The sequence below is a fragment of the Haemaphysalis longicornis genome, unplaced genomic scaffold (genome assembly GCF_048455015.1).
Source record: "Haemaphysalis longicornis isolate Haplotype H1 unplaced genomic scaffold, Haemaphysalis longicornis Haplotype H1 scaffold_10, whole genome shotgun sequence".
NCBI lineage: Eukaryota > Metazoa > Arthropoda > Arachnida > Ixodida > Ixodidae > Haemaphysalis > Haemaphysalis longicornis.
The window spans coordinates 55,550,987-55,566,401 of NW_027526204.1; the positions used below are offsets into that span (position 1 = coordinate 55,550,987).

General features: G+C 46.6%; 1 protein-coding gene across 1 annotated transcript in view; it reads right to left on the reverse strand.

Annotated features, from left to right (window-relative positions):
* The window catches only part of LOC144158566 (uncharacterized), a 53,254-nt gene that overhangs the window by 16,869 nt on the left and 20,970 nt on the right, over window positions 1-15,415 (reverse strand). The gene's annotated exons all lie outside the window — the stretch shown is intronic.

Consider the following 15,415-nt stretch of genomic DNA (forward strand, 5'->3'; position numbering starts at 1 on the left):
TCCGCCGTTTACTTTTTATATTTTGTAATTCCGGTAGGCATTCTGATGTTGTTCCACCAGGAAAATCTCTACCCCGTAATTTTTCTGGGCTCTATCATATATGCGACCGATGAGCAGTTCTCGGAGAACCATCGTGTTCAGCGGTTGTGCTGCTCATTCAAATATGCATATTTCTAGAAATAGAGCGCTTGATACTATATGTGAGTACAGCAGGCACGTGCAAGATACTGTGGTGAGGAAAAGCAGTGGTACATATTGATTTTACAGTGTTTTGTTTACCATATGTCTTTTAGAGACACGGAATGCGGGGCGGAAAATTTTTGCAGAACATGAACTTGTCAACGTTTTAAAGCCACAGTTAGGTAGCATTAAATAGAAGAAACTTTGGAATTTGAAAGATGTATCAAAATTTTGTGGGTTTGGTGTCAGCTTGCTCGAAATATGTATTGTGTTGATAGGAAATATTTTTAGTAATAGAGGTTAGAATTTGGCAGGTTGTTTTCGCCAAGGAAGCACCGCTGTCGTCTCATTGTGACCGGTAAAAAGCGCAAAGGCTCATGGGTGCATTGTTTGCTCCCGCGGAGAGCCGCCACTTCCGGTTCGGGAGCTCTCCAGGCCTCCTGTAGGCCATCGGCTTTCACGCGCGTGTGTGCTTGTTGTTTATCTGTTTCCACAAGGAAAAAAAACGCTCATGCATCGGAAATTCCATAAATAACAACGATTGACCATACTATGGGTTTATCTGACAGGTAAGCACCCCGTGACAAATAAACAATACGCACACACGCGCCTGACAGCCGCCGGCGCACGCAGGCGTACGGGAGGGCAGGAGATATCTCGAACCGGAAGTGGCGGTAGCAGACGACGTACCCATGAGCCTTTGCGCTTTTTACCGGTCACTTGTATGGTAGAACAAACTGGAGCTAATGTATATATGTACAGCTAATCCTTTATGCGCAGGACCATTAGATTTGTGGATATCTACAGAGGGATAGGGGAACTTGTAAACCAGCAAGGGGGAGCGGACCTGCACACATTTTAGTGTACCCTACCAGTATTAAAGGGACACTGAAGTGATATGTAAACATTGCGGGATTACTAGCGCAAATTGTAGTCCGGAGTCCCCAGGCCATGTTTCGACCACTCTAGGCGCGTTTACGCGATTTTATTTAGTAGAAAAACTAATTCGAAAACGCTGTCCTCCTCTCTTTACGCTCGCCCATTTTCTGTGGCATTTTCGTGTGACGTCAGGAGGGGATGAGCTGGCAATTGGGTGCGCCACGTCTGCGCTACTGCACGGCTCCCCGGCCGACCCAGCGTTTCGTCCGCCGGCCGCCGGCGGGTCGTCGCAATCAAGGAGGTTAAAAAAAAATTGCTTGGTCGCAATTCGTTCGCTTAGTTGAAACGAAGCCAGGACACGTTTGTGAATGGAAGAATGTGCTTTTCTTTACTTGGTTTGTTTGTACACTGTATCTAGCTCCAAGTCAAGGTCGCTTCACACAAGCGCTGCACATGCGACGCTTCGCTGACTGGTACGCCAGTAGGAAAATATAAGGCCTCTTGAAGGCGGGAGAAGAGTCAGCGAAGTCAATATAGGTACTAAGCAAATAAAATCAACTGATATTTCTACCGTACAGCGTAAAACTAGGGCGCGGGAAGCACTTTTTTACGCTGGGCGAACAAGCACAGCGGTCAGCAGCACGACTACGCATCTGCGAACGCTTTTCCGTCTACGAAATGCAATTGCTAGACGTGAGCTACTGTGCAAACTCGGGCGACGCTTACTGCACGATCGCAGTACAACAAATAGTCACCTAAGCGGCTTGAAATGCCAAAACTAAATAAAAGTGTAAACCCGTTGTACAATATATACCCTATATTAGCAAGGCTATCGCGTCCCGCTCCGTAGCCTAGCAGTCTGGGGCGCTAGGAATTCACCGTAAATGTTTTGCGAGTCACGAGTTCGAATCCCCGCGGGTACGTGTTTTTTTTTTTTTTTTTTTTTTTTTTTGTAAGTTAACTTTTTTGTTTTCCGCCGATGTTTTCTATATTGAGTTCACCTTTTTTGGGGCCGCAACGTTCATGGATACACGAAGTAGTTCACAAAACGCGCGCAGGCTGGCACTGGCGCGCTAGCGAGTTCTCGTTGGCGTGCTGTTGCCATAAGCACCGACTGCTTGCAGGCAGTGGGCACAGGCCAGAATGAACAGACCCTTGGCCTGGTGCGAACACGCTTTTTACGATACAGGCATGAGGGAGGCAAGCTCCAAATATGGGGGAAAAGCGCATGACATTTGGGCGTCTGCGGGTACGCGGAGGGCGTTCATGCACTGCGTAGGTCTCGGCTAGTGAATGCTACGACTACAAGCCGTCCTGGGAGGCTTATCTTGTGCATTTTACAGCCGACAACATGGCAGAAGCGCGGTACGATGATTACTGAGATATTGAGAATGCCCATCCAACAAAGCCATTGGTTATGTTTTACAGAACCGAAACCGAAACCGAAACTTGTGTGATTGCTAACCTTGGGCATCGTCCAATCACGGCGCCCCTCCTCTCAACGTCACAGCCTTAGTTGGTGCGGCCGCCGCAAACCGCGCATGGTAGTTTTTCTTCTTTCGCGCTTTGTAAAATAATTACCGATTTGTCAACCGGATAAACGATGAAAAGTGTGCTAATTTGAGCCAGTCTACGCAGTGCAAGCAAAAACGGGAGCTTGACAAATTCACTTCAGTGTCCCTTTAACTACACGGACAATAAATGGTATATTGTCTTTAGCAGCAGAGAGCAAATGCATTTTCTATTTCCGTCTTTGTTGAAATGTTTGAAATTGAGAGGGGCAGGCGCACAGTTAAGTTTGGTTTCTCTAGTGTTTTTACCTAATTTGCATGTATTGCAAGTGCCTGGCGCAGAATTTTGATGCAATACTGCACTACAGTGCGTTTTTTTTGTGCTACATGCACATTTGTGATGAGTGGTAAGGCAGGAAGTGCTGCAACAAATCCACCGTAATTACGACGTTAGGCCCCAGGGTTGCACCTGATGCTGCACAACCTTCCATGTGTCTTCTAGGCGACACCATGGAAGGGCAGTGGCATAGGGTACCAGCAGCCATATCTCATTGCGGTGTCCTACCCAATGTCTGCACCTGTCATTAGGGGTTGACCCAACTACAAGGCGTCTATCAAACCAGTGAAGATTTGGCCCTTGCTCAAGCTTCATATTCGGGATGATTCTTCCTTGACGACGTTGACCAGCTGCACTGCACTGTCACTACCTTGTCAACTAGGGACAACTGCGTCGCCCGAACTCTTCCAAGCCTTACCTTCTCCTTCACCACAATGGGTGCACCCAAATCTCAGAAGGCTTCACCTTTCTATTGTTACATGCTTTTAGGTATATAGCCAAATTACTTCTCTATTCCCCATTCCAAAGTTTGCACCTTGCACCTCCACATTGTTTCTAGAAAAAAACATTCAATTCTCAAAATTTTCTCGAATCGTAATTTTTTTGCATTATCATTTGAAAAGATGGGTTTCCGCTTGGAATTAACTTAAAAAATGTGAAGAAAAAACTGCTATGAAGGGCAGCTCTGCCTCAATGCCTGCCGGACACCAAACAAAAAGGGAGCAGTAGGTTTGCATTAGAGATGCGTCGCTCAGGAGTGATCCGGATCTTTTGAGCCGCTCTTTTTGAAGAACGAGTGAGCCGTGGCTCAGTAAAATTGAGCAACGGTTCTTTTGGAGAGAGGGAACCCCTTCTCACCCCCTCAGTGATCCGTGTCGAACGGGGCGAGCCACAGCTTCACAGCACAGCAAACCATGGAGAAAGAGCCAACGGAGCCCAAAAGCCGGGTCAAAGCTCTCTGCGCCAGCTATTGCCGGCACGAGAAAGCAACTCCACTGCGGGGCCAGCTGGGGCTAATTTTCCAAATTCCTCCAGCGCCCCCTGTTGTGGGAGCAGACAATTCGAGTCAGGAGAACCGGATGCAGTTTTGACCCATTCTTCGGCTCAGTTACTGAACCGAAGAACGGCTCCCGCTCGTTTCGAGAGCCGCTCTTTGCGAGGCGGATCTTCTGAGGCGCCATTTGGGAACCGCGGCGGCGGCGGCGGTGAATGACAGATCGGGAGGCCGCAATGGCAGCAGTGAACGAACTGCGTCTGTATTTTTAAAGTAATAGGAAAATAAACCCCTGTAACCATATGATTCACCACAGTTACATTTGTGAGTGCAGCTGTTGTCCGAGTCAGGAACGAGCCGGATATTCTCAACCACTCAGTTCCGCGGCGATTCTCGGCTCCCGGCGGTTCTTTGGCAGAGCGGCTCTCCGAAGAGCCGATGTTCAGTGGCTGCTCGCTCGATTAGAGAATCGTGCTGAGCATGGCTCTGAACGAGTCGTGTCGGCACGTTCCGGTAGAGTTATTAGAGGCGTATCGGCCAACCCCGCTGGGTCTTGTGTGCAACTTTCGCGTCATCTATTATCGCTGCCAAAATGCAGACCCGTCTCGCTTCGAATAAACTGAACAAAGTGTTGTTCACCACCACAATACTAAAATTAGTTTCTTGTATCATGTTTTCCAGAATCATTTTTTCTGCCGTCAGAGATCACTAGTAGTGATCATATTTGTGAGGTTATAAAGTTGACAAAAATTGCTTTTTTTTCTTTTTATATCGACCGAGTGATCCTGATATACATACTACTGACACAAAAACTCTTGTAATTATAGTGAGGTCAATTCTTTTCAGTACAAATACACCGGATGTTGTTACAAAATAAATGACTCAATAAAAATTAAGCAATAATTTAGAGTATGTATGCTTAACATAGGTCACAGACCTAAATGAACCGCTGAACCGTTCACATGAACCGGTTCACTTCAGTGAACTGAGCCGTTCTGAGCCGCTCACTGAAGTCTCATCTCTAGTTTGCATTACTTATCACAAGCATTACCCAGTGCATCATTATGATCATTGTCGTTCTTGTCATTGTCTGAAGCCATTGTGCAGTCACAGAGAAAGTGGAACTCACTCTCGGAGACAAATTCGAGGTGTTAAGCAGACGTTGCTGCCCGAAGTATTGCAAAAAACTGCTTTTTTTTTCTAGAGACAATGCCACCACCATCATTCCTCATGTTTGACACCATTTTTGTTACATTTGCCAAACAGGTTTTTTTCCAAAGTTCTGAAGGGCCCTTGGTACTAGAACTGATTATTGACCATAAAATCACCTTTGGTGCCGAGAAGCACAGCATTGGCTGCAACGAGTGAGGCTCGTGATTAACTTTCATGACATTTTTAAAAATTATTCCTTATAACTGCTTCTAGTGACAGCTGCAAGATAGCTACAACAAGGGTTAGGTCACATGTGCTGCCTCACTGTGGGCAAATTGCACGTGGTTGGTTACATTACAATTGCCCATGTTGGTTACAGAGCAGCGCCTCAGAGAATTCATCCACAGCGTGTTGTCAGTTTCTGCAGCTGAGACTTCGCGTTTATGAGAACTTTATTAACCACTGCACACTACACCGCTCAGGAAGCCAGCCCTGCGTTCCACACAGCACCACGTCGCCTACGGGGTCCAGTTCTGCAAGTGCCTTGCCATGGTGGAGCTGGTGAAGGGGGTAGAGCTGTTCCAGGATCTTGTCCACTGTACCACGTCACCAATGTCAAGCTGGACCACAGGCTACTGCAGCTGAAGGCAGCAGTGTGGAAAGTAGGGAAAAGTGCTCCAAGTCCCATTGCTGAATGGATGGCCTACCAGCACACCGCGCTGCCTGCAGATGCCATGCTAACTGGCTGGCAGGCAGGGATGAGCTGAGTCGTGCATTGGCTCGGAGGTTTACCCACACGTCGCAAGCTCTGGGGTACCTTCCAAGCTGTCCAGAGGCCTCACAGCAACTGGAAGCCACTGGAAGGGATGTGGTTGGCCCCAGTCATTTTGGACGGTTTGGGAGCAGCAATAAGTCTGTTTTGGAGAGAAAAAATAAGGGAGTTGTGGCAGCCAAAGATTATTTCGAAGCAATAAAAAGAACCCACAGAAACATTATATATAAAGTCCAACCCACTTATAACATCATTGGACATAACAATGAAGTCACGGCACCATCAACTTCGCTATATGTTGTATGGCAAAATGAACCGCTTATTAATTACACTTATTCTTATTATTGGTTATAACAATTGAGCCTGACGGCGCGAGCCTATGTACAATATAGTATTTGGAGATCTGTGAAAGATCATGGGGGCATTGATTGTGTGACCAGGCCGTCATCCATTTCGCCCACCCTTTCTCTGTTGCGATGCTGGATTCCAGCCTACCGAGTCGAGCAGTGCTTTCACATTTAAAGGGCACCGCAATGGAACACCAGTCATCAGGGCCTGAATTCTCTAAAATTATGGCTGTAATTTTTAAGTAATGTGGCATTAATGTGCACGTTTTCCTTGGTTAGGGAATCCTGTGGAGGAGCAGGAGAAGCAGGGTGCATTGTTCTTCCTGTCGTTTTCAGGTCGAGTAGATGTGCACAGTAGCAAGACGTACGGTGCGATTTCTACAATCTTCCACTTCTGTGCGGGACTCCCAACCAAGGAACACATGCATTTGTGCACTAATACCGCATCACTTCAAAATGACGACCATTATTTTAGAGAATGTGGTGTCAGTTCAGCCACAGTCAGAGGCAGATAGCTGCTTAACATAAATGCACCAATTGAAAGAATCTCTCCTATTACCCGCTCAAAGACCAGAGGGCCCTGAACTCTGGCAACTGCAGTGTACAGTCAATCGAACTAGGATGGTCATTCGTTGCCCATAGCTTCTTCTCCCACACCACATTCCTGTATTGCTTCAATAAAAGTTTACAACACCCCGTCTGTATGTCTAATCTTTGCCCCCTAGAAATATATAGCTGCCCTTTATCTCTAAAGTCCCAGCTAAAGTGATGGTCACCATGCTGCAATGAGAAACTGAAGCTTGTTCTGAGCAGCTGTGCGGTCCCTCTAGTTGTTTATAGCGCACACCACACTTTTTCAGCATGCAAAGTTGAGAGGATGGAATGCCCCAAGGACGAATTTCCACCTCTGCTGAAAAAATCTCACCTCAAAGATATTTTTAAAACACTCAGTAGCTTCTTGTGAATGAATTAATTGAGGGTGCCGAATTAGCTGTTTTTCAAAAAACCAGCCACAACGATGGCCCTCGTGCCTTCGCTGAAGCAAACATCGACAGGCACACCATGCATATGAAGAAAATTCAACCATGGCTAAGAACAGCAGTCTAATGAATTTATATATATGCCTTACACAAGAAAACGAAACTCTGTAAAGGGGAAAAAAAATACGAGCGCCCAAACGCAAAATGTTCAGCTAAACCACTTCAGGTGTCCGAGCAACAGGGTCAGAAACACCTATCTTTCACCTAAAATGTGCATGCATGCAGGGAACAATAAGAGTATTTATTGGAAGAAAGTGAGCAGGTCAACTAGTGGAAAAGTTCTGGCAAGTTTATCTTTGCATACCTGCCAGATTTGCCGGGATGGCATTAGGGAGATCTTACCAGGGGGGGGGGGGGCAACAACAGAATGCAACAACAGGATGGGTAACATTACACACATTTTTTTATTTACTTACAAGATAGCAAGAAATGAACTGTTTCTTCGCCCAAACTACCAACAAGGTACACCACTTAAATGTTCGACATTGCTAACGCCGCCCTTTTCAGAAAGTCCTGGAAATAGTACATACTGCAAGCACAATACAAAACAGCAGGAACTGAACTGTTTTGTTGTTTCGTCTAAACTAACAACAAGCTACACCACTGCAGACTTGCTAAACCTTCAGAATGGCCGTGCTCGTGAGTCGTGCGTAAATGAAAGTTGCGGTGGCGCTGCGTTTCTATATATAGTAAACTAACAATGGGACGAACAGGTTCACCGTCTGCGCATGGCCGACTCGCTTTTTAAGCACTTCACTGATAACGATGCCAAATGGTGTCGGGTTGGAATGTCAGGTATACCTCCGGCGCATTGTGGCCATACTGGGAAAAGGATTAAGCCGAAGATTGGTGCATTTTCGGGAGATTTTTGTTTCGGTCGTACAATCGTACAAAACCATGAACATTTGGGAGTCTCCCGGAAAATTCGGGAAACCTGGCAGGTATGTCTTTGTGTCGGTAGGTGGGAGGGGCAGAAAATTAAACACTTTCTAAAGGTACAGCAGACATGCCCGCAAAATTTCTTAAGGATACGTCAGACATACCCAGCTTTCTCGCTCAAAATTCCGACCTCTCAGGAACCTAGCAAAACCACTTCAAGAAAGTGATATTGGGCATAAAGCAAGTCAACGTGAAGATGAAAACAGTGAAATAATTTTCCAGGTTTCTGAATATTTTTTGTGTAATTCGCTATCAAATCTTACTCCCCATGCATTTCTATGGGATAGTTTCCATGGCTTAGGAACCTAGTCGCGCAATGTGCGAGACTTGAACCTGTGCACAAAGCAAGTTTTCACCCCCAATATTAGCTGCGCAAAACTACAGAGTAACCACTGTTGAAAGAACTGCTATGAGCGGGAAAGCTGCACGCAAAATTTTTTAAAGGTAGTTTGGAGCACTAGGTTGAACTCGGATGGATTCGAATCTTCACAAGTTTTCCTTTAGTGTGTGCATGCCCATGGATAGCGTTTTGTAATAGCTATACTTAATGCCCACTTTACAATTCACGTAGTGAGAGCAGTGGGTCTTGATTTTTACACAACTGGCCAAACCGCTATTGCTCACTGAAGCTAAGGTTGACGTAGCCGTCGCAAGAGTTACGCCCAATCATTTGTTTTTATTAATAACAGTGGCTCAGGCTAGTCAGTGAATGGAAGCGGTTTGGCCAGTTGGGTAAAATCATGGCAGACAGCTCTTGCTTTGTATTGTGAAATGGGCTTAGGGTAGCAGCTTGGGGTTCCACCCGGATTAAGCCAGAGTTAGTCCAATCATCAGTAATAACAATTATTAATAATTAACAGGGATTCTGGCTAGTCATTGAGGAGATTCATTTTGGCAGTTGGAGTGATTATCAAGAAAAACTGCTGTTGCTGCATGTTGTGGAGTGGGCATGGGGTAGCGGTTTGGAGTTCCATTTGAACTGAGCTAGAGTTAGTCCAATCATTTTTACAGTTGAACCTCATTATAATGAACACTGATATAGCAAATTATCGGCTATAACGAACTAAATACAAACTTTGGTTGGTCACGCATCATTTCAGTGCCGGAAAGTGGAACTGCAAGAGCTGCACGTGATATCGGCTGTAATGAAGAAAAACCTCCCAACGCCCAAAACTGTAGAAGTAGAAAAGGTCCTTTTGTGCGTGGTCACTGCGGAAACCTTTATCCTGTTGGTGCTATGAAAAGCCACTGTACAAAGATCACGTCCTTCTTCAAATAAATAATAATGCAGGCCTGTTCTGTCAAATGATCTTTGACCTGTGGAATTTCACGTTCTCATGTTTGGGTCCATTTAGTTTGAAATGCCACAAGGAGACAGCTAATGATTAACTCGTTTACAGTAAGTTCAAAGTCTAGAATAATGCGTTTTTGTGGCTAGGATTTTTCCACTAGCCAGATTACCGATTCGTTAGAGCCAAGTTTTACCTCTACCATTACAACGCCTATCGGGTACAATAAACTAATTCACTGCCACGAAACTACTTTGTTATAATGAGGTTCGACTGTAATTATTAGTATTGAATAATAATTAGCAGTGATTATGGCTTGTGAGTGCGCCGAAAGGGCTTGGCCAGTTCAGTAAAAGCAAGAAAGAATGCTCCTAACATGAGTTGCGTTTCCCCTAGACAGAACTTTACTGACAGCTGGCATTCTGTCTGGACAGAACTGTATGGAAAGCATCGAACTGTACAAGATGATCACGTGGCATTAGAACAATCATGACCAGGCCGGTGTCTCAAGTGGCTTAAAGCTCCTGGATCACCTCGCTAAGGTGGCAAACAATTAGTGATTGATAATCGAAGAGGTCGAGAGCAGTCCAGTGTGCCAACACAAATTTTAAAAATTTTGCCAATACATCCGCCGTATCGCTGAGCAATTTTGCGGGTATGTCTGAGTACCTTTAGATACAGCAAAAATTAAAAGGAGTGATAATAGAGGACGCTAATCAGTACAAACAGCATTCAGTGCTGTGCTCATGCGCATATTTGCGGATCAGACCGCAGGTACAGTTTTGAGAGGACAGGGGAAGGGCGCTTGTCTAGGGTCCCATCCTGCAGTGCTATCAAAAAGTCTGTTTTCACGCCACGATCTACAGTTATAATACTGCCCTCGAATGAGAAATATACAGAGTGTTGCAGAGAACAGTTTATATGTTGCAACACCCTGCAACATACATGAAAGGGTTGCACCACACATGAAAAAAAAAGCTTACAGCAAAACCACTCCTATTATCTTACAAATTTTGCACTAATGTCACATTGCAGTAATATACGCTGTTGGACTAGATGGTGCATATCGCCAGATAAAAAACACGACACAAAAACAATAACATTTCAGATCACAACAACCACGATGCGATCACATTTCACATTAGTTAAGAAACAGGCCAGGCAACAGGACCACTTGGTTACTTCTTGGCGTCGAAAAGGCACTTTTGAACGTGCAACGAGGATGATGAAGGCCAGACCAACGTTTATAACGTTGGGCCAGACATCAGTATGCTCGAAACGCTCGAAAGTGGCCATTTTAAGTTGTTTCTTTACTTCCTTTTTTTTACTGTCTCACTTGCCTCCAATGCCAATGACGCATTTTTAGGAGGCGTTGACATAACTTGCGTAGGCAGCCGATTTACCCACCGCGTCAAGCTGGCACATGCGCGGAGAAAACGACGCAAGCCTTCACGGAACAACAAACATCGGTACCGTTCGCCGTCGTCACAAATTCACCCGCTAAACTGAGACAGATCTCTGAGCACTGCTTGAATGTATCACAAGTAGCGTTGCAATACAGTCACAAAGGCGCCGATACAATTAACTAATACTTACACGTTGAGGGCCAACTACCAATAATTCTTCTTTTCCTCTCTGCAGCACCTGTAGCAGCACAAACACGAGGCCTCCCACATTTCCACAGAGTCGTCAGCTCGACGGCTGACCGAACAGTGAACTGGCTGGACGTGCTGGACGTGTGTTCCTCCTCTCTTTTTCAGTTGCGTGCGAACAAGAAATAAAAATTGTTGGCACGCGGCGTGCGAACTAAAAAGAAGAATTGTTCCCACGCGGCGTGCGAACTAAAACTAAAAATTGTTCCCACGGGGCGTGCGAATAGGGACACCCCAAGATGCCATCGTCGCCAGGGCTGCCAAAGTCACCCGGGGGCCTTCCTCCCTCGGTCACCACCTTTCCCCCTCTCTCTCGGGCAACGTGACTCGTCTCGCGCCCGGCGAAGAGGAACCGTGCGTTCGTCATGAATGAACGCCGCGTTCGCCCGTCTTCCTTCTGAGAGCGTTGCACAGAACCGAACGGGTTTGAGACGTGGAGCTAAACGAAAGGTTAACCAAGCGAAACCAAGACGCAACCAGACTAAGCCAAACTTTTGATTTGCATATCCAAGGTAAGCTGAGCTTCGCCGCAGCCATTTTTTTTTCTTTCAGTTCACCCACGATCACGGTGTAGGAAGGAGAGGTGACTCAACGCGGCGGGCGAGCGCGGCGAAACTTGGTTCGGTGCGGTCGTATGCGCTCGTAGGTGGCGCTGGTCGAACGGGGGCCATGTATTTTATATGTCTTTTGTTAACTTTTTCACCTCGCTTGGAGATTTCGGTGTCCGCTCGATACAAAGGGTTTCTGGCCACAACGATCATCATCATCATCATCACCATGCACTGCGGGTTTTCGGTAGCCACGGGCATGGAAACGCGCCTCGTACTGCGCCGTGTAGAGCGCGCGCTTGGATTTCAGTGGCATGAATTTGGGGTCACTTCAAACGAAAATACCGTTTCGAAAGAACAGAGGTTCTTAGGGACGTCTTGGGTTAGTAGGTGAATTTTAAGGCCGAAGCGCATGCACGCTATTTGGGACGCGACAGCGACCGTAGCTTCAACACTTATTCGCGAAGACGCAGCCAGCTCTGCGAGTAATTGAAACAGCACTATGGGCAAAAAAATGTTGCGGTGCACCAGTGCTATCCACTACGGTCACGGTGACTACGGCATACGAAATACGAAAGCAGTTTGAATTTCGCTGAACTCCGGCACACATGAATCAGATATCTACTTTAGTTTTGCGTTGTTACGTTTTGCAACAAGTTTTTACAGTAATTCATGCCTAATAAGCTTGTTCGAACGTATACATGTTTATTGCACTGTTTTACAAAAAAATGTCCCCAACAAGAAATATTGAGGAAATCACACACCATCAAACAGCAAACTCTGTTTAGGACTTTTGTGCCCATCAAACACCAAACTCTGTTTAGGGCGCTTGTGCAGTCACAAGTTTTGACAGTTTTCTGAGCTTGTGCCTTGTTTTCCTTTTCTTTTCTCTGCTTACAATATTGCCTCATCCGAAGGCCCACATAATAATGCAGGATTTTAGCAATCACTTCGTCTCTGTGGGTGATGCAAGGAAATGAGAGCCAGTTGTTATCTAATATATGATCAATGGTCAGCTCGTAAGCATTCCTTTGAGTACAATTTTTCTGAAACTCTACTTCTGCTGCGCGAAGTAAGAAAAATATGTTAGTTGTGGGATGAATGAGCTTTCCAAGGGTCTTACAGTTTACGAGGGCTGCTTCAGGTATCTGCGAGTGAGCAACAGGTCTCGCAAGGCCAAGTTTGCATGTTTCGCACGTTGTGCTGTTCAGCAACTTCCGGCACACAAACCCTGTAACATAGTAAGCTATGCAGTCCACAACTTCAGCCAAGGCATAGGAGTGGTCATAAATAGCTTCCCACTCGATCTAGCTCCTCACTAACATACCCATCAAGTCTCTTCCTAAGTTCTCGGAGCTTGCTTTCCCCTGGAGACTCATCTTTGAAGGCTGAAGTGAGCTCTGCCAGTGTTAAGCATGGAGCCTCTTGCCCAAGCTCAGTTTGACAGTTGCCGAACTTTGGTGGTTTAAGCAGACTGTACACACTGAGAATATTGTAGAGCTGCAAAAAGGTCGGCATCGTGGGGTGCTCATTTTGGCCTCCGGCTTGCCGAATGATGCCGAAAAATCTTTCAAGGACATCTTGGTTCATTTTTCCGGTGAGCACATATGTAAAACCGCACTCATTTAGCAGGTCGTTCGAAAGACCGAGAACAGACATGATCGTTACGCGAAAGCCGTCAGCTGTCGACTGTGTCAGGAAACTGGTGTTAGGTATTTTGCCATCAACAACCATTTGCTCCCACTCATTCAGCCATTTCAATGACGATTCCAGGACACTGAAGTCTTTGCACCCACGCTTAAGACCTTCCTTTGGCACGTGCCTGTTCAGTGCATCGAACAGGCTGTTCATGCGCTGAGTGAAGTCCACTGTCGCTGTGACGTCATGTAGGCCCGGGACAGCCCTAATTGAGTAAAACTCTAAGCCCTTAGCAACGCTGTGGCTGAACACCTGTGTAGCCAACTTCACTCTCATTTTCAAAGTGTTCGTAGGGTTGACGTGGGCATACGTCAGTTTAGGGCACACCTTCAAATAAGCTGGGTTTTTTTCGTCTTCAACAAACAAGGTGTCATAATGTGCCCAATGCACTTTCCCCTTGGGAGTGGTTAACACCTTCTGGGCGTGAAGGCGGTTCGTGGAGCATCCGAAAAAACGTACACCCTTCTTTTTTCGTCCAACGGGTGCTCGAACGAGTTCCTAGGGTTTTCTAGAGAACCGCTCACTCCAAAGTGTTTCCACACAGATCTGTTCGTAGTTGCGCCATCGGAAACAATAGCATCAACATACGCACCCGCCTCTTCTAGAAGAGTTATGGCTTTCAGGACAAGCTGAGCAACAACGGTTGCTGTTGTGGGTCCTTTGCTCGCAAAAACTGCGATTGGTTGCGAGAACTTATCTCCAAATGAACGAAACGTAAAAACAAGTCCGTGGTCGGCAAGTTCCTCACCTGCCGGTTGGATGTCGCCGAAGTCTGAAAACCCAGTGTATGTCATTGTCTTTGAGTTCACACGCATCTCTTTTCGCACCTGCATCTCATCGAAGACTAACACACTGTGCCGCTGGAATGCGTCTTTAGACAACAGTTTCTTTTTGAGCGCTGCAAGGAAGCTGGCGTAGAACCCACACTTCACACGGATGGCTGACAAGTACTTTCGCACGGTGGAAACGCACGGCAACGGCAGGATGTCATTGTTCCTTAAAAAGGCATATGTAGATGGACTCCGAATATGCAAAAGCAGGCACAACAGAAGCCAACTCTCCGTGTATCGGCGGTTTTTCTTGCCTGTTGCCTTAGCAGCTGCGATGCACTCTTGAATGACCATCAGCTGTGCGTTTGGGACATGCAGTTTGTCCAACTTCTCTTGCAGGGATTCACTAGAAATAGAAGCAAACTGGTCCTGCATTGTCTTCAGCGCTTGCTGCAGCCCCTTCACCCTCTTGGTCAAGCGATCCTTGGCTCATTTTAGCGCATATTGCGCTCGCCGAAAAACTCTTACCTTCTCATGATTACGGAAGTTAAACATCCGAAAATTTGTGCGAGCTCCTTTTTCTTGCTTCCTGAGCAGTGCCCTCCTTTGGTGAACCCGCAGAGTGTCCGACAGGCCAGCACACCTCTGGCAGGCACCGCTGGCAGAAAGAACCTGCGCACACTTCCTGTGCCTCCACCGTCCGCAAGCATCGACAAATGCGCATTCCAGTTCTGCATGGGGATATTCCTTTGCCGTTGGACCGCTACCGCAAAGGTGGAGGCTCTCAAGGTTCTTCAGTACGCTTGTGATGTCGTCGATGGTTGACACCTCAAGGCTGAATCCCAGTACTTCGTGGGAGACCGGCTTTCCCATCAAAACAACGCTGAGTTGCATGTCTTGGTCAATGTCAAGAAGTTTCCATGGCACTATGTGGCTTGTGTCAGCAGCGCACTGCGGTTCTCGAACTCGCCGCAATTCTGAGAACACAACATTGCGAAGCTCGTCAACCTGCAGTCTGTGAAAGCCCCAAGTTGTGGACGGAAGCTGAAAGCATGCTGGGCTTCCAAACAGTTCATCAAAAGTTGACACCGCTGCCAGGGGTGCCGAGGTACAATCAAGCAAGAGCATGTCCGAAGCAGTAGCACCACTTTCGGGAGTGACCGAGTTCCTGGCTTTGCTTACGGCGCTTCTTGAAAGGCCCGTTGATGTCAGGTCTCTCAGTTGGCCCCTTGCGTTGTTTTTTCTCTTTTGAGAGATAGCTTGGGCAGTCCGGAAAGAGAGTGGGCACTGCATCTTTGGAGAGGGAC